The sequence below is a fragment of the Myotis yumanensis genome, unplaced genomic scaffold (assembly GCF_028538775.1).
Source record: "Myotis yumanensis isolate MYYU_CA2020_CCGP unplaced genomic scaffold, mMyoYum1.0.hap1 SCAF_15, whole genome shotgun sequence".
Taxonomy (NCBI): Eukaryota; Metazoa; Chordata; class Mammalia; order Chiroptera; family Vespertilionidae; genus Myotis; species Myotis yumanensis.
The window spans coordinates 15,365,983-15,385,712 of record NW_027223766.1 but is presented as its reverse complement, the minus strand read 5'-3'; the positions used below and the strand labels follow the sequence as shown (position 1 = coordinate 15,385,712).

General features: G+C 45.3%; 1 protein-coding gene across 1 annotated transcript in view; it reads left to right on the top strand.

The window, feature by feature from the left end:
• The window catches only part of KCNB2 (potassium voltage-gated channel subfamily B member 2), a 361,411-nt gene that overhangs the window by 77,199 nt on the left and 264,482 nt on the right, over positions 1-19,730 (top strand). The gene's annotated exons all lie outside the window — the stretch shown is intronic.

The following is a 19,730-nucleotide window of genomic DNA, read 5'->3' as shown; positions in this document are numbered from 1 at the left end:
ACTTTAAGCTATTGAATTTATGATGATGTAATCTACTTCATATTTTTTCTTGTTTGTGTTTACCAACCATTAATTTTAAAAGCATACACATGCATATTCTTTGTCTCTTCCTGAAAATTTCAAAGCAAATCATGCCTAATCAAAAGTATAAGGATGTGATCTCTTATTACGTATTCATCGTAACACTAATAACTGAAAATTACATAGCACTTCCTGTATGCAAGATACCATTCTAAACATTTTCCAAGTATATTAACTTGATAATCTTCACAACCACCCATATGATGTAAGGTCTATTATTAGCCCACTAGAGGCTCGGTGCACAAAATTCGTGCACTGGGGGATGGGGTTCCCTCAGCCAAGCCTGCCCCTCAGTCCGGGAGCCCTCAGTGGATGTCCTACTGATGGCCACAGTCTGGCAGCAGAGGCTCGGTGCAGCCGTCCCTGTGTGTGTGTGTGTGTGTGTGTGTGTGTGTGTGTCTGCTGGGAGCCTACCTCCAGCCACACCCTGAAGGCTTCGAGCAGGCGCCCCTCTCTGTTGATCTCTCAGGCTCCTGGCCTCCACTGCATGTTGTACTCCCCCTTGAGCTGTGGCCATGGTGGGGCGCCCTTTCCTGCTGTGGGATCCCCAGGGCTACCCAGGGAAAAGCGCACAGGGGGCCTGGCTGCAGGCCGCCCTTTCCTGCTCCGTGATCGCCACAGTGATCCCACGGGCAGGCACACACTGAGGCTGGCTGCAGGCCGCCCTTTCCTGCTCCGTGATCTCTGGGGCGATTCCACGGGCAGGCGCACACAGGGGCTGGCTGCAGGCCGCCCTTTCCTGCTCCGTGATTGCCACAGTGATCCCACGGGCAGGCGCACACTGAGGCTGGCTGCAGGCCGCCCTTTCCTGCTCCGTGATTGCTGCTGCAATCCCACGGGCAGGCGCACATAGGGGCTGGCTGCAGGCCGCCCTTTCCTGCTCTGTGATCGCCCTGGGCAGGCGCACACAGGGCCTGGCTGCAGGCCCCCCTTTCCTGCTGTGGGATCTCTGGTTGCTCATCCCTGGCAGGAGGGCCTGTTGGGGGCGTGACTGCTGGCTGACAGGCAGCAGTTCCCATCAGTGCCGGGGGATCTCCCGAGGGAGAGCCGGTTGGGGGCCTGGCCAGTGGCAGATCGCTGGGGTCACGCCTGCCAGCCCTGGGTCGGGTTGCACAGGGGTCACCCGCCATCAGGGTCACAGATAGCAGGCCCGGATGGCGGCGGGGCAGGCAGAATAGCGCTGTCCCATCCTACCTGCAGTATGCAAATTAACCGCCATCTTGACTGGCAGTTAATTTGCATATCGCTCTGATTAGCCAATGGGAAGGGTAGCGGTCGTACGCTAATTACCATTTTTCTCTTTTATTAGATAGGATTTTAAAATGTGGGTGAGGAATTAAGACATTGTTAAAATAAAAATGGAATCATTCCAAGGGAAAATGAAGACAAATTAATGATTAGATTGGGTAAATTCAAAACACAAGTGGTTTACGTAGCACAGGATTTTGGTCTTTTAAAATATGCAAGCATCAGACAGGCAGCTTGGCTCATGGAAGGGGTAACAAGCAGGGTGACTTAGGTCAATCCAGTGAGGTCAGATTCGTCTCAAATCAGTATTGACGTCACAGGCTGGCCTTGGGTAGAAGAAACCATTGTTAGAAAGCTGCTTTCGTCACTAATACTGGTTATCGACAGTTAAACTCAAAGAATCAAGGTGTGTATGTTGAGATTATTATAAATTCATGTATCTTGTCCTCTTGTAGTGAGTAAAGAGCACTGAATAAAGGAAAAGAAACATTATGTGCTATGAATCTTAAAACGGAGACCATATTTCAATTCTTAGCATATTATCAATATTTTCTTACAAATTCCTGACAGTTATGCAGATGGATGACCTTAAAACATCAGTTTTAAAGTTTATTTTATTCCAAAATAGTTCGCTCTATTCATTTTGCCAATATCTTTACAAAGGTAACTAACCTGAAGAAGTCTCCCAATATGAATGGGGCCACTCTTGTTGCCAAGTGCCACCATGGGATTAGAGTTGGGCTCTCTGCCTTCAAGCTTGTGACTCTTGGTTTTGGGTGACCCTGGATGTGTGAATCTGTCAGCCTCTCCCATGTTATTTTACGCGCAGATAATGTCTGCATTGTGCCATATACGGTTGTCCAGCGGTTTGCACTTCCTGATGAGATGCGTTCCCTTTGCCATGTGAATTGCATGTGACTTATTTAGCCACAAGGATGGATGCAAAGAGGATGTGGGCAGACTTAGGCTTTGCTGTGTGGCACAGCGGCTCTTTACAATGGACTGTGGAAGGTATACCTTCTCTTACAGTGAACTTCCCACCTTGCAACACATAAAGACCATGGCGTGGTTCTTCCGATTTCAACATTTCGCTTTATATTTCTTCTGTACGGAAATAGAAAATCTCAGACATTGGCTCACTCCAATTGGACTTAATATCCTAGGTGGCCCACTTGTTGCCCAAGGTTGAGAAAGCCATTCTTCCCCCCCGCTTCCCCCAGATCCTCACTTTCCTCATTTGCAAATGGGTACAATTGGATTGTGACAAGGATTAAGTGGGTATTAATTAATTAATCTATGTGCCTAAACATGTTTAAAAACTGTTAACTATTGTTTAAAGTAGAAATATTAATGCCAGATTACCTATTATGGAGTTCAGATGAAAGAGAGCATATCAGCCTTAAAACCACTATACAAAAGGCAGGTTATTCTCAAATGATATATCCCATGCAACATCACAGTTTACTTAAAACTTATATTCTATAAATTCTGTGACTTTACTCAATTCGTAGCCGTTGCAATAACATTAAGGATTAGCATGGAAAGCCAGACTATTGCCCTTCCTCAACTTAACTTACTAACATATAGAAATTGTTCTGAGGTTGAAGGCTTCAGCAATGCTGAGCTCTGGGTGAAAAGTCTTACATATCCTGCCCACAGGTGACTCAAGATTCACTATACTGAACTTTTGATGAATGTAATCATAAGCAAGTAATCTTTGAAAACCCAGGAAATAAAACTTTGTGGAAGACTTGGTGGTGAATTTTTACAATAAGACATCACTTTGTCATTTCAAACTGGTGACATTTTTCCCCTTCTTTCTTCCGGCCTTAAGTTTCCAATGTCTTTTAAGTAAATTATATCATCGACTGTGATCCAGGAGTTAGAAACACATGCCCCTGGAAATCTAATTCTAATTCAAGTCTTCTAGGTAACGCTCAACATATTGAAGCAGACAGTGCCAGGAAGCCAGACTCCGGGGTCAAAGTCTAGAAGAAGTTAAATAGAAACAGTTGCCTTGGGCTCTGTGGAGGTAGCAATGGACATTTGAATGCTGCAGGATGAGGTCATCGATTTTTTTTCCGGAGGCAAGGATTATTTTAGTCCTTAGAAATCCTAGGCTTTTTCGAGTTTTAACATACTTGCTATGAAGGGCAGTGTGAGAAAAGAAGCTGGAATGTTCTTTTCAGCAGATTTCAGAGTTCGATTCCCTGGGTTTTAACACTTGTTTGGAAGACGAAACATGATGGTATTGTTAGAAGGTATGACCCCCTGTTGAAATGATGTCTCTATGAAGTTCAAGTCATTTTTACTTACACACACAGAGTTATAGAATGAAAAGAAACCAGAAACAGTGGATCCAGACCTGCTTTATAGTTCCACGTGGACTATTTTGTCTCTGTTCCACAGTCATGGTAGTGTTTTCCACACTGTGGCCAGAGGGAATCTGAATTTACAAAGAGGAGCTGAAAATAAAAGTGAAAACAGTGGATTTCCGGCAGGCAGTTATCTTCCAGCTGAATGCAGTCCTAACAAGCCAAAATCGGGCTGTCACCTTTGGCCTCCGCAAGCCCTTAGGGAGTCTGCTGCTCTGCCTGTCGTAACTGTGAATTTATGTTCCTCGAAAAATGCTTTCAATACCTTTCGCACTGTTACCCAATATAGATGAGTCACTGGCAGACTATGGTTTGTGTTTTGTGGCTATAAAAAATATTTCTAATTAGCTTCAGGTTTCTGCCCTATTTGACTTAGAAGGCGGGGGAGGGGACATAAAAATAAAATCTCCCTTCCATGGAATCAGTGTTTTGCTAGGTGTTATGATATGGCCATCTGTGGACTGTGCCCAAACTGTGGTGCCGGAGATAAATTTCAACCCACTGTGTCCTGTCGCAGCCACTCTGGGAGGTCTGTTAACCATACTCACACATCTAACACTGTGGCACTGTAACCTGGCGTGGTTAAACAGTGGGCTTGTCCATTGCTGCCAGTGGGCTCACTGAGCATTCACTGAGCATTCAGCCAGTGGAGTTCCTTTGCCTCCTGGTAAATCCCGAACGGTCCACATTTAAATTTCGTGACCACAGTGCAGTACCGTCTCGGTTTCTTGAGTTTTTGCAGTTATTCAGAGCAGGCCTTCTCCATTCTCACCATGCAGAGATTATGTGTTTAAACTCCCACACTGCCACTGAGATAATGACACCAGCTCAAAGCGTACATGTGGACGGTCTAATTTTAGTCGGTGGCAGTGAATTCTCCTGTAGAAAGGCGGCCTGTCTTCTTGCTAGGAAAGCCGGGGAATGTACCGAGTCACAACACTATGTGGACCCGCGTGGCTCCCGGGGAGTGTGGGCGCAGTTCGCATTAAGCAGCCCTTGTTTCTGATGACATCACAGCCTCTTCTCCCAGCACTGTGGACTAGGTAAAAATAGGTTTATGAAACATTGATTAAATGCCAAACAGGAAGGAAATGACTCCTAATCGATTTCTAATATAGTCCTTTATTTTAGCTCCTACCATTGAAGGATCTGTTGTTTTTGTGCCTGCGGGTCAGTGCATGGTGGTGAATAAGGAATCGGAGAGGAGGGACTCGAGCTCACTTCCTACTGTGCCTGCATAGCCCTGTGAACCCAGGGGAGGTTCTTCTCTTGGGCACTGGATTTCTTTTGCTGTTAAATGAATATTGTCAGCCGAGGGTATTGTCCTTACGACTGGCTGAGAGCACACTGTAAAATACAGAATTGGGCCTGGCTGGTGTGGCTCAGAGTTTGAGTGTCGACCTATGAACCAGGAGGTCACGGTTCGATTCCCTGTCAAGTCACATGCCAGGGTTGCGGACTGGATCCCCACTAGGGGGCATGCAGGACACAGCTGATCAATGATTCTCCCTCATCATTGATGTTTCTATATCTTTCTCTCCCTCTCCCTTCCTCTCTGAAATCAATAAAAATATATTTTAAAAATAATAATAAATAAAAATAAAATGCAGGATAGGGCACAGAGTAGAAGCTGGTCCAGGATTGTTGCCATTGTTTGTAGGACATTTCTGAATTCTCATCTTCGATGTCCTGACCATTTAAACTTCCAAGTGGAAATTTAGGATAGCTCTAAAATTAGCTCTGGAGCGAAAATATAGCTGTACTTTTGAAGTAATATGGATTTTGGCATGTTTATGGAGAGTGGAAGCTAACAACAAAACCATGTCACATTTTATCTCCTGACTGTTAAGAATCACTTTGATCAGGGTTTTTTGTGGGTTTGTGTTTTTTTTTTTATTCCAAAGTTTATTGAATGTTTTAACCACCAAAGTCAGGCATATTCTGTGATGTCTCGGCATAAAATTCTATAGCTCATAGGCTTTATTTCTTCATGTGGCTCTCCATTTAAATAGTTAACATTGTTCCAGGAGTTCATTACAAAATGCTCCATATGAAAGAAGCCCTCCCTATTCGATCACATTGTTTGGTTTTATTTTCATAGCAGGTACCAATGTCTGAAATTTTCCTATTTCTGATTCATTTATTGCCTTCTACTTCCCACTAGAATGGAAGGTTTATGAGAGCGGGGATTTTTCTGTCTAGGTTGCAACTCTTCCCAATTCCTGAAGCTCCGCCTGGGACAGACAGAGATGGAATAAGTATGTGCATAATGTACGGCGAGGGGGTGATAGGCGGGCCCAGCCTCTGCAGAGCTCTGTCTCCTGCCCTTCATTCCACACTAAGACGATGGAGGAGGCTTGGGGGGCCTTACGTGAATCTCAAAGCTCTCAGGCACCCCTTGTTAACTTCCAGAATGTCTTCCTCTCCCAAAGTCTTGTGACAACACCATGAACCAAGTTTTGGCTCTAATGTGATTTATGCAGACTACCTCCACGTGGCCAGTGAAATAATGACCGGGTAATTAAGGGTCTATTTCGAAAATGCCACTGACCAGGAGGAGCCACGGTTCATGGTCCAGTTCGTGTTTCTGTTCTCCTAGTCTGTTTTAATCCATGCCCTGGTTTCTGCTTCAGGCATGGAAGCTGAACCTGCCGTTTTTTTTTTGTTTGTTTGTTTTTGTTTGTTTATTTTAAAATATATTTTATTGATTTTTTTTTTACAGAGAGGAAGGGAGAGGGATAGAGAGTTAGAAACATCGATTAGGGGGATGTGCCCGCAGCCAAGGTACATACCCTTGACCGGAATCGAACCTGGGACCTTTCAGTCCACAGGCCGACGCTCTGTCCACTGAGCCAAAACGGTTAGGGTATGAACCTGCTGTTTAAAGATGAAAGACCTTCAGGTCTCTCTAGGCTTGGATGCAGAAAGCAGTTAACCTGATTGGGCTCCAAAGCCTCCCTAAAATGACGGTGCCCGGCCTCCATTTCCAGCCCTGCCTTTGCTCTCTTCCTCTTTAACTGCCACACTCATCAGTAAACACACATCCTCGCTCTTGGAAATGGAGCTAAGGGTCTTATCTTCTGAAATACTGTTCAGAGACCAAGGGAGAACCTCTCCTCTCGGAAAGGCTGGGGGGGTCAGAGCAACCGTGGGGCCCAGGATGACCTGTTTGTCCGTTTGTCTGGCAGTGGGCGGCGCTTTAAGGTGAGGTTTGATTAGGCAGGGAGAGGAACGGTTTAGAAAAGTTGAGGAAACAAAATGATAGCTACAGAGTTGGTCCGAAATAGGGGGCACAGGTTGCAGGCAGAAGGTGACACAGGCCACTTACTAGCTAAGAAAGCTGGAGGCAGGAGAAGGAAAGGAAAGGGGACAGACCAGCTTCTGGAGCCGCGCCCATCACTGACCCACCCTGTGCCCCACTCGTCCAGGTTTCATGCCTTCCCCTCACTTCTCAACTCCCCATCCAGTGGTTTTCCCAGGCTCTTAATTCCCCCACACCCCTCAAAAAATAAACAATAACCCACCAATGAATTATAGAGCGATTTTTGGCAAATGCTGTCACCGCCTTTTTTTTGAGAAAACACACACCATAACATTAAGCTTCTCAGGCTCTTTGGTGAGGAATATAAACGTGTGGGAGAATGACCTCGTAGTTCCCGGGCTGCCACGCCAGCCGTGACCCTGGGCGTCCTTCACTCTGAGGTCCCTCTGCAGCCTCCCACGCCGCCGAGCCTCCCCGAGGGCTGCTTCTCACACAGCCCCTCCTGTGCCTGCATCTGTGGTGAGGAAGCTAAAAATACCTGCCAGGGTGGCAGTGTAGACTGGCGTTATGTCGCCAGCCTCGGAGCCGCGCTACGGGTGTAAGAAAATGATCCGCAAGCACGAACCTCCACATCTCCAGGGTCTGTAGGACCTGGAAACAGAGGAGGAGGGCCAAGACGAAAACCAAATACTGCTCCGGACTGTGTTTTTTGAGATCCCGTCCATTTAGGATTGGAGAAACTCTCCTTCTTTGGCCAATGAACTCACCCTGGATACTAATTTAAATATACGGATGTTGGTTACTGTTGTCATGCATCCATCTCACTGATAGAACTAGATTTTAATAAAATATGATTTCAGTAGTTGGTCCTGAGACAAGGTATAATGAAAGAATTTTATTTACTCATCTTCAGTTCAAAAACATTTTTTTATTATCTTCAAATTTTATTTCATCTAAGTCTTATATCCCACCCCCACCCCCAAAAAAGATTTGTTCCATGTTTTCATGATATACAGACACAGTCAGATCAGTTTTTTTTAATGCTTGCCTGAGGGTATGCTTTTATTGCTGAGAGAGAGAGAGAGAGAGAGAGAGAGAGAGAGAGAGAGAGAGAGAGAACATCGATGTGGGAGACACATCAGTTGGTTGCCTCTCATACATGCCTGACCAGGGGTTGAACCTGCAGCCTTCCAGTGTATGGGATGGTCCAACCAACTGATCCACCTGGCCAGGGCTCAGATCAGTTTTAGGAAACTAACATAATCTTTGAGACTGCAACAGTAAAAGTGGGATATAAGTGAATTTGAAAACTATTTGGTTAATATGGTATCTTAAAGGATTTAATCATCCATCCTCTGAATGTGTTAATACTTAGAGCTGTGCTGTCCAACATGGTAAATACTGACCACTTCAGGTGTAGCTCACCTGAACTGAAGATATGTTGCAAGTGTAAAGTACACACCATATTTCAAAGACTATATATATATATATATATATATATATATATGGTCACCTGTTTATATTTACTTCTTTAAATGTGACATAGAAATTTGATGTTACATATTCCTACTGGGCAGCCCTGCTGTAGATAGACAAAGTGTTCTGGTTGCTGTGTTGGGAAACAGTTAAACAAATGTCACCATCAAGAGGCAACATAAGGGGTCGTTCCAATGTTCTGCCCGGAGAGCTGCCCAGCGCCATCCCAGCACAGACTGTAAAGAAGCGGGCAGGTCGTGTGGGAAAGGGGAGCACTCATGGCAGCTGGTGGGTGCATGCAGGTATCTGCAGTGCAGGGTGCTCGACCCGATCTGTGGACTGGTGAAGGGCCTACCGCTGCCACAATGTTCCCACTGATGGAGTGGCAGTGCCTGTAGCCTGCACCCTCCTCCTCCTCCTCCTCCTCCTCCTCCTCCTCCTCCTCCTCCTCCTCTCGGGCCTCCTCCCAGGGATCCTGGCAGCCAGAAAGCACTGCCAGTCAGAGGGTACCTACAGCCCGAGACAGCAGGAGGTGGCCAGGACCCGGCTGGAGATGGACAGTGTCCTCAAGGTGCCGCCGGAGAAGAGACCCATCTAGTCCTGGCTGCCAGCGCCAGAGCCATGAGGTCAGGGACAGTTTCCACCTGGGATACCCAAGGAGGCCACTTCCAGGAGCCTTCAGGGAAGTGGCTGCCCCTTCCAGGCCTTGGGGAGCTGCTGAAGGGCTCAGCATACCTGCTGGGGAAGTGTCCCTTCTGCAACAGCCCCTGCCCCTGTCCCATTGCAGACTGAGGAAAGGGGGAGCGCTCAGGGGGTGGGAGTATCCATTGGCCCCACTGGGTCTCATCTCAGCTGGTGTGCAGCTGTGCAGGGCAGGGCACACATGGGTGCACACGGTGTGTTCAGGAGTGAGTGTGAGTGTGTGTGTGTGTGTGCACATGTATGCAAGGGTACCTGGGGATTGAGCTGCAGATATGGTTTGAGTGTGCTGGACTGGGCTCGGGGGCATGTCCATGGCTTTGCTGTGTGTGCACATGAGGCAGCTGGGAAATCAGGGGGAGGCCATAGCCAGAGGCCATGTGGGCTCCTGGCTCCCAGAACAAATGCTGCTTTGGGCAGATCTGCCTCTGCTGTGTGCCAGCGCCAGGCCCAACCAGGAACACAGACAACAGCCAGTCAGAACAAGGAGCAGAGGACAGGACGGGCCGCCGGGGGTGTCAGGGCCGTGCGGCCCTTCTCAGGCCCTGTCATGTGTAGAATGGGGAAAGCAGCCCCTGCCTCCCTCACCTGGCTGTTGTGAGGATCAGCGGGATGACAGTGGGAAAGAACTTGAAGTCATTAAACTGTGGTCTGCTGTGGGGGGAAAAAAGGAGAAACAGGCAGGTGCATTGTCTGCTGAGTCAATCCTGAGCCCCTTTCCGCAGTATTAATACACACCACCCGTTAGTGCGAGCTGGAAGTAGCGACGGCTCCTGCACTGCGGGATGAAGGGGATTCCAGGGAACTACCTGCGGTAGAGGCAGGCTGCAGTGTCAGTGTTTGTCTGTGATCGAGCCCAGTGTCCCTCCCTCTCCAAACGTTTCTCTCAGAAGCATTGCTGTCCAAGGTTGTCGGCCCTCCAGGCCTATGTTTTAGATACAGTAATTGAGTGGATTGTGTGGTAGGCCCTTAGGCACAGAAGTGGCCGTGGTATCTGGACTTCTTCCTTTTAATTATGGTAAATTACACAGAGCATGAACTCTACCATCTTAACCGTTTTTAAGTCTGTTGTTCAGTGGTATTAAGAACATTCATGTTGTTATACAACCAATCTCTAGCACTCTTTTTATTTTGCAGTACTGAAACTCTGTACCCATTAAACAACTCCCCAATCCTCCTGCTCCCATGGTAGCTGGACTTTTGTGTGTTTTTTTAATCTTTGCCTGAGGATATTTTTTCCATTGATTTCTAGAGAGAGTGGAAGGGAGGGAGAAGTGGGGAAAGAGAGAAATATCAGCGTGAGAGATACACATCAATTAGTTGCCTCCTGCATGAGCCCCTACCAGGGCTGGAGAACCTGCAACCAAGGTACATGCCCTTGACTGGGAATCAAACCCAAGACCCTTCAATCAACGGGCCAATGCTCTAACCATTTAGCACCCCAGCCAGGGCTGGACTTTTGTTTTGATGAGACTTTTTTTTCTGAGAAATCTAACCATCCTCTATGTGAATATCCTAGAACAAGAAATATTCCTATAAGTGATTTTGTACATCTGAGTCTTCTTGTTGATAAAAGAAATAAGACTACAAACTTATGCATATGTGTTCCTCAGAAGAATCCCAGTATACATTGCATCTCTTAACTATTTCTGATGTGAATTTTTATTTGATCCAGATGACTTAAACCAGCATGTCAGTCAGGACCTCCCATACATGCCAAGGAGCTTCTGCCACCTGGTGGTGTTGCTAGAAGACACAGCAATAGAGATGCCCAACATGATCACATCACCCAGTCCACATCCCAGCTTCCAGATTTTTCTACTTAAAAAACTAGAAAGAGGATGGACCATAAATTCAGCTAGTGGCTCTCTCTGTTGCTTCCCAGAGGGTTGTGGGAATTTTTGTCTTTTTATATTGTAGTAACAACATTACTTGACTCAAATATTATCCTTCACTCATTATTTGATTAGCAGCAGAGATTTTTTTAATAAAAGTAGCCCAGTAGCAAATCCTACAGTTTTAGTAAAATTTAGACTAAAATCCTCAGTTAATTACAAAAATCAAGTAAAGATTTTATAAAATCTATAGCATAATCTAAGCATCTTTTGGAATGCATTTTGAAAAATGATCTCTTAAATTATAAGGCTGGTATTCATACATTTGATCAGAGTGTTCAAAAAAAATCCAAACATGCATATAGACAATGTTTCCCTCTTCCACATTATTTAACCAGCTATATTTGACCCTTAGACAAATGATTTATAGTTAAGTTTGCTTTTAAAACATAAAGTTGTTTTCATGATCTGTAATCTATTTTAATAAATCACTTAATGCACCGTGAATGAGTATCTACCATTTGCCCAAGCCCTGTGCAAAGTGTTGGGGATAGAGTGATAAATAAGGCAACATTGTGATCCTTGCAGAATGCACAATGAAAATAAACATGCCTTAGACTTCTCTTAGGCCATTGTTTTGTTTTGTGAAGCAGGAATAAAAATATGAGCCTGGTTTCAACAGACTACAACCATTTTTAATATGATTTATAAATGATTTCATAAGGTGAAGAGCCCTACACCTTCGTAACCAGTCTAATGAGTAATGTTTCACACTCTCTCATTATTATCCAGGAGTATTGAGTCATTGTTGAAGCATTTCTTGACCTTCCAATAATAGGGGACATTCCAACATGTTTCTAACATACCTGCCATCATACACAACAGCTGAAATAATGTGATAGTAAGATTATGATCTACTAGAAAGTCTAAGAGTAAAAAAATACCTTGATGACAAGTGATTGAAGAAACATCTTTCTACATATGCCAAGTGAAATGAGATAAAAGTCATTTTCTCTTGGGTCAAGCTTCCAAAAATGGTTAATTTATTAACCCGAGCACTTCAGGCAAACTTTTAAAAGTACATAAGAATCTAATTAAGAGGGACTTGAATCATCTAGGACCTAGATTCTAGATGATTAAATCCCACTGTGCAGTTTTCTCTAAACGTTAGTCTACAGGTAATGCCGTAGGGCTACAGAAGAATCTAAGAGAACCCTAATGTTGCATTGTTCTGTCCTGTCTGGGAATGCTAACTCGGACGTCATTTGTAAGCAGCGGAATTTGATTTGAAGTGGGTTCATCTCAGACTCCTATCTATTGAAGTGCTCAGTGCATCTTACTTGGTGTTGAAGGGACCAGTAAGAGAGTCTTGCGATGCGGCTCTAAGAGCCTAGGATCCTAGCCTTTCCAGGCCTGGGACCTGTTCCAGCATGCACTTGAACTCATCCTGTGGGTTTGTTGAGACACTTAATCTCCCTGAGCTTGCATTTCCTCGTCTATAAAAACAGGGGGTGGGCTCAGCTCTGATTTTACAAGAATCGGAACAGTGTCAGAGGAAGGGAACTGGGGGTTTGACATGTAGTTCTCTGCATCCTCCTTGACAGACTCGTTCCTCAGGAAGCCGTCGCACTGCAGCCTTGCTGGTGCGAAGGGGCCCTCTTCCAGGCATCCAGAGTCAGTCAGCCTGGAGGTCAGCTTCCTCTGGCTGTATTGATCAGTTGGAACAGTTCTCCCCAATGCTGGAGGAAGAAAATAAATTCCTTCTATCAACTTAGATCATAGAGATGCCTGGTGTGACCTAAGGGCATTTCTCATCATTTTCCCTTCTGAAGTTGACATAACTCGGAGTGCAGATGTCAACTTGAGCTCGGAGGAGGCCTGGGCTGGGCAGTGGGAAGCATCTGGAGGCTGAGGAAGCAAACAGAGGGAGGAGTGGGGGAGGGAGCCCAGGTGCCATTTGCTGAAATGGCTGGGTGGGTGGAGAATCTGGGCCGGGATGTGCAGTTACTGGTTTGTTCTAATAGAGGGCTTTGGAGCCTGAGCCATTTGGACACGCTTCAGGGGATGATGAAAAACCAAAAAAAGGTTTTACAAGTGGAAGGAAAGTTGACAGGTTGTTAAGGGAAAGATATGAGTGATGGACCTCATGAACTAGTTCAAAGGAGCCAGGCTTCCAGCACACAGAAAGCTGAGACCAGATTACGAAGATGAGCCATTTGTAACATTTCAGAACACGGAGCCTACGTTTTGATGTTGGTTTGGGGTGGGGAAGGAAAATGGCTCTTTGAAGTGATGTATTAATATGGTTTAACTGAAGGATATCAGAGTGAATTGACAAGCATTTTTTCTGTGTGTGTGTGTGTGTTTTTATGTTTCTGTGAAAGAAGGTGTTTGGATGCATATTCGTGGTTGGGTACATTGAAATCTGCTTTTCTAACAAATAATGCTAAATCTCACAGCTGACATTTGTCTTCCTGGCTCTCTTCCAAATACATGACCTGTGTTAGCTGGTTCTCACAACCTGATTTTATAGATGAGAAGTCATAGAGGAGTCTGTTCCCCAAATTCTGAGCTGTGAAGGGTCACACCCCCTCAGGCTGGCCCCAGAGGTGCACTCTCATTTGCATAAGGTGTCACCTTCTCCCTCAGTGCCCTCATGATCACCCCCTCCTTTAGGGACCGCTAGTATTTCCAGGCTTCTTCATCATCGCATAAGCCTCTGTTCATTACACAGAGTGGTTACGCTGGGCTGTAACTTAGCCTATAAATCACTAGTAGACACAGAGCTAAGCACCACACCTCCTACTTTTTCTAGTCAGTCCACTCTAATATTTAAATCAATCCGGTGTGTCTGATGTTCATATTAGTAAAACACTTCATCATGAACTATCTTACAAATGCGTGCTTACTTCCTAAATGTCTTTATTCTGCCTGCTGCAAGCTTGGCTTTCTGTACTATCCTCTCCATCAAAGCCTATCGAACTGGATGGTGCTGAGGGAAACTTCTCTGCTGGTCTGTCGGCTCAGAAAATCTGGGAGAACTGCCTGAAAGAGGGAGCACACATTCCATGCCTCTTCCTCAGCTGAGCTGTCACTGCTCCGAGGCATGTCATTCCTTTGTGCTTTCAGATACACTTTCTTCAACAAAAAGATATCGTTACAGTCCTATGGCACATGTACGATCTCTCCCAAGTGGTTTTATAAGCCTGAGATGGCTTTTATTTTTATTTATTTTTTTAAAAATATATTTTATTGATTTTTTACAGAGAGGAGGGTAGAGGGATAGAGAGTTAGAAACATCGATGAGAGAGAAACATCGATCAGCCGCCTCCTGCATGCCCCCTACCGGGGATGTGCCCACAACCAAGGTACATGCCCTTGACCGGAATTGAACCCGGGACCCTTGAGTCCACAGGCCGATGCTCTATCCGCTGAGCCAAACTGGTTAGGGCCTGAGAAGGCTTTTAAAAAATTATTTTACTCAGACATTTTTTGAACTAAAGAAGGAATTGAAAATCTACTGGTTTTAGTAAAATAAGGGACTTAAAATTTAAACTTACCCATCTGATCCTACCAACTATATGTTAACGACATACCGTGGCTCTGCGTTCATTTATTTGCTCAACATCATACTGAGCACTTGGCAGAAGATGCTTATGGTGGCCCCATGACTGCCACCTCTTGGTTGCCCATGTCAAGTCTCCACTTGACTGTGTGTGGGGCCATGACTTATTTCTAACCAATGGAGTGCTGCAAAGGATGGGCATGTTACAGGTGTGTGATTGCATTACATAGCATCGCAGCATCTGTCTTTCTCACTCCTGCTGGCTTTGCAGAGGCAAGTTGCTATGTTGTGGACTGCCTGTGTTGGGGGCCCATGTGGCAAGGAGCTTAGGGCAGCCCCTTCGAGTTCTAGGCAACCGCTGATAAAAACGTTCAGTATCACAGTTGTAGGATCTGAATTCTGCCCAAAAAAAAGGCAGACCCTTTTCCCATGGAGACCCCAGCACGGGCTGACACCTTTACCGTACCCTTGTGAGATCCTAGAAGAGGACCCAGACAAGCCACAGGGACTCCTCCTGACCTACAAACTCTGGGAGATGTTGGGCATTTGTTAAGTCCCTGTTTGTGATTATTCATTATATAGAAATAGTAGTCTGTTGTGTTGCAGACACCAGTTTAGATATTGAGAATGGGCCATGAACAAAGAAAAGTCCTCCAAGAATCTAACATTTAAATAAACCTAGAACATATTCACGTTAGAGGCTTTCATTCATCTCAAATGTAATTTCAGAGTGAGAAGCTCAATAACCTTAGCTAGCTGAGAAAGAAAATCCAAAGTTGCTTAAAATCTTTCTTTCTAATGTGGTAGACATTTTACATTGGAGGACTTTATTTTTGGTTCAAAAGAGAACACAAAGTCTTCTGAACAAATGCTAGCATTGACTTGCCAGGTGATGCTATTCAGGGAAGGAACGTGAGGCCGGTGCTGTCAGCTGGGGAGAAGAGTTCTCGGAGCAGGACCCTGAGCATGTGGTCCCCCAGGACATACAGCCATTTCAAAAGCAAGATACTGAAAAGCCTAAATACAAAGCTGCCGGAAGTCACCAGAACAAAAAGCAATTTCAAAACCAGCCTAGCGATGCTATTTCTAAAGCAAGACTTGTCTAAAAGGAAACCTAGAATCATGGCGCGTCTTCAGAATACTGAAACCGTAGTTATGAACGCGGTGCATACATTAGTCCTGGTGTCCGGGCCGAGTGGTAAGGAGGGCAAGGTCTTGTCTTGAATCTCTACGCAAGCCCAGCTTCACGTGCAGCACCTGACTGCCTGCGCACACGGCCGTCGGAAGCCTTATTGGAGCACAACCACAATCTTTCATTTGCACATTGTCTATGGCTGCGTTCACATGCCATGGACAGAGTTGGGGAGTTGCCGAAGGGACTGTTTTGTCCCCAAAACCTAAAATATTCACCGGGAAGTTTTGGTGACCCCTGCTTCAGAATGCTGATTCTGTGAACTATACCTCACTCACAACTGGATGACACAGCCCGGCCCCTGTGGCAAAGTAGTATCAACCTTCACACTGGGAGGGGATCTTTTCATTCACCAATGATAACATCATCATGATTTGGCCTATGAGAAGAATCACGCAGTTAATTAATAAGCATTGAATTAGAAAACTGAATCAATACAGTTCATGAGCATGCTTAGTATTCCATTGTCGAAATTAACTGCTGGGGGTCAAAGGTGTGTTCATGACCACCTCCAGCCTCCCCCAAACATGGCAGTAGTTTGTTACATAACCTCTGTGTGTAACCATCATCTTGAAATAATTCAGTTTAGTTAAATTCAGTAGGTTTGCATTTAATTCTCTCTGTATTCGTTTCTATTGCTATCTAAGTCAATTACCATAAAATTAGTAGCTGAAAACATCGAGAATTGATCTCAGAGCTCTGCAGGTTAGCAGTCCAGCGGGCTTAGCTGGTTTCCTATTCCAGGTCTTACAAGACTGAAACCAACATGTCAGCAGGGCCGCATTCCTTTCTGGAGTCTCATTCACATGGTTTGGCGGCATTCAGGTCCTTGGGCTGTAGGGTAGGGCTCCCCCCACCCACATCCTTGCTGTCTGTGGGAGCCTTTCTTAAGGCCGCCTGAATTCCTCACCTTGGTGGTCCCTCCTTTGTCAAACCAGCAATGGCTGCTCAGATCCTTTTCGAGTTTCAAGTCTCTCTGACTTCTCCCTGTGCCTCATCTCTCCTGCTTCTAGGAGAGAACATTCTCTGCTTCTAAGGGCTCCTGTGATTAGTTTGTCCCCTTTCGACCAAAGCAAGATAATTTCCTATTGTTTAAGTTCTATAACCTCAATTACATCTGCACAGTCTCTTTGTCCTGTAACTTAACATATTCAGCTGCAGGAATGAGAAGAACATGGCCCTCTTTGGGGAACCGTTCTGCTGGCAAATGGTTCTGTCCAACCTAAACATTCTGCGTCTCTGCATTCCTCTTGGGGATGCTGAGGAATCAGCACTTGGCCTTGGTGATTGCATTCTCTTTTCCACTTGGGAGACCCTTTTGGTGGGTCATTCCTTTCTACTGCAAAGTTGGAATTTAAAGGTAACCTTTCATCTGGGCCTCCCCAAGTTACTCCCATGCAAGACAATTAAACAGATCAAGCTATGATAGCTCAGAATATTGATACTTGGTCATTCCATGGATGAGACAAACATAAGCTGTGCTGCAAAAATGACAGCGAACAGCACGCCCCGCCTGAGGCTGCAGTCCTCACCAAAGGTCTGTGACCATCCTGGCCCCTCCCCTCTCTCTCTTAAAGTCAAAGCCAGGCGTCAGATGGAAAAACATGTGCATGCTCTGAAGTTGGGAATGTATCCATTTATTCACGACTGTTCAAATTACAGGTAAATTATCCTGCCATGCAATCTAATGTTCTGGTTAGCCACTTAATCTGGTTGATGGCCAAGTTTAGAAGAGTTCTTGGACTTGATTCAAGCATGAGAAAACTGGAAGCAAACTTGAAGTTCAGGCTCTATTATAAGTGCACTCAGGAAATGCTAGAGAGCTAAACAAAGGAGATTCCCACTGGGCATATGGACGTGGGGACTTCCCTTTCCATCACTGACAAGATCCCAGCACAGAGGCACTCATGAATGTGCACCGGGGCTGCAGATGTGCTCGTGAATCGCTGGGGTCTCGTGGACATACACATTCTGATGATCCGGGTCTGGAGTGGGACGTTAGACTCCACATTTCTAACCACCGTCCAGGTGGCACCCTTCTGCAAGTCCACAGGCCATCCTCTACGTGGCCAGAGTTCAGTCTATGAACAACATGGACTAATTTCTTCCCCAAAGGTTATTTTCTTTCCCAAACTAACCAATTGAGATTTCTAGGTTAAATGTATTTATCTTCCTGGGAAAGTCATGTAACTCGGTTTCACTTTGCTCTCTTGGCCGGCCTTGGGATTTCAGTGTAATTTTCATGATACCATATTCCCTTGGCAGGGGAAGCACAGCTATGAATAATGCCACTAGTGCTAATTAACTCAAATTTAATAATACGTTCATTAGACTCTATATCAAGTTAAAATTTGGATCCAAGTAGGGTCTTGATGGCAGGGTTAGCATAAGGAAGATAATTTCTTTAAAACATTTGAAGTATAATTGCAGAATGAGGCAATGTGGTCTACTAATTTAATTTGTGTTGATGAGAAGACATTTAAGGCCGGACCAAAATATTCCCTGCCTCCTTCTCCTCCTCCACATCTCTTTTAAGCCCCCTGGATGCTTTGGGAATCCCAGAAACACGCCAGCTTTTTTGTATTGGGGAACTGGTCCGGGCAGTGTGAATTGAAATCTTAGCGTTTGTGTAGCTGCCCCCAGGTCTGGGCTGGGCGTATAGCACCGGCTCCACGTTCAAACCTATGGGGGAAATTGAATCCCTGCTTAATGCTTGTGCTGCCCGAAGCTTGGTGTGAGTGCGCATGCCTGGGAGGAGACTGCCTGTCTGTGTGTTGGCAAGGCTGGACCCATATAGGCTTCCTCTCCCGCTTGCCATTAAGTCCTGATTGAGGGCAGGCAGAGGCAACACCCAAGAGGCAGATACCATATCTTTCACCTTCAAGACGGAAGGATTTGAGATGCTTCTAAAGCACTATAACTCAATTTATGTGAGATTCTGAGTCATCAAGATTAGGTTTGGTTACCATCAGAATGAAGGCATTATCTTCTCAGAGACTTTTTATCCTGTCACTAGGCAGAGGGTGGCTGATTGACAAAAAAGGCCCCAAAGGAACTCCGTGGGATTCTTCTGGGGTTCTGGGAGCCCAGCATGAATGACGAGCGCCTCTCTCTCCGCCACCGAGATCTCACTGTGCGACAGTGGGAAGCAGTCCTGGAGTTGGGTTTTATTTCCTCACCTCTGGTCAAGTCAGGCTCGCCTCTTGCTGTTTTCATAGGACGAGGTTCACTGAAAGGCTGGCAGACACACTTCTGCCTACCGGCTGTGCCACCTTGGGCACGTTTCTCACTTTCCTCGCCCTGTTTTCTTATCTATGAAACGGGATAGCAGTACTTCAGAGGGTTTTGTGAGGGTTTTAAGTGCACGTCTGAGTGATTAGAACAGTGCCTAGCACAGGTATTTGCTCGGGAAGGTTAGCCTTTATTGTATATTTTTTTATGTTCAAAGAACCTGGGACAACAGCTATGAAATGAGAAGACGTGTGTTCAAATCCTGGCTTTTTGCACAAATTAGGGCCTATCGCACAGTGTCTCTGAAGCTCTTCTCTGTAAAACGGGGAGCATATACCTCTCTGCTGGTTATAGTTAATTTAAGCAAAAGCACCGTTTGCGTGAAGAGTCTGGCATTAAGTAGTCACTGGGGGAGAAATGGCTAAAGTCCAGCTCATTATAGCAAACTACTAAAAGGTATTAAATTAACTGGGAGCAAGCAAACTAGCTCTTTTCTCTAAATTAGAAATCTATTTGCCCATCAGTATCCACTGTGAACTATGGAAAGAATACAATTTTCCTCTAGTTAGCTCTAATTCTTGTATTTCAATTAGATTAGGTTATAATTTATATTATGATACTATTACAGTGACATATATTGAATGATTTATATACTTTATCTAATCAGTCCTCACCAAAGTCAGGCAGTATTATGGTAGGGAATATTATGATCCCTGTTTTGTTGCACATTAGAAATCTGTGGCTCAGAGAGATTAAGTAATTTGCC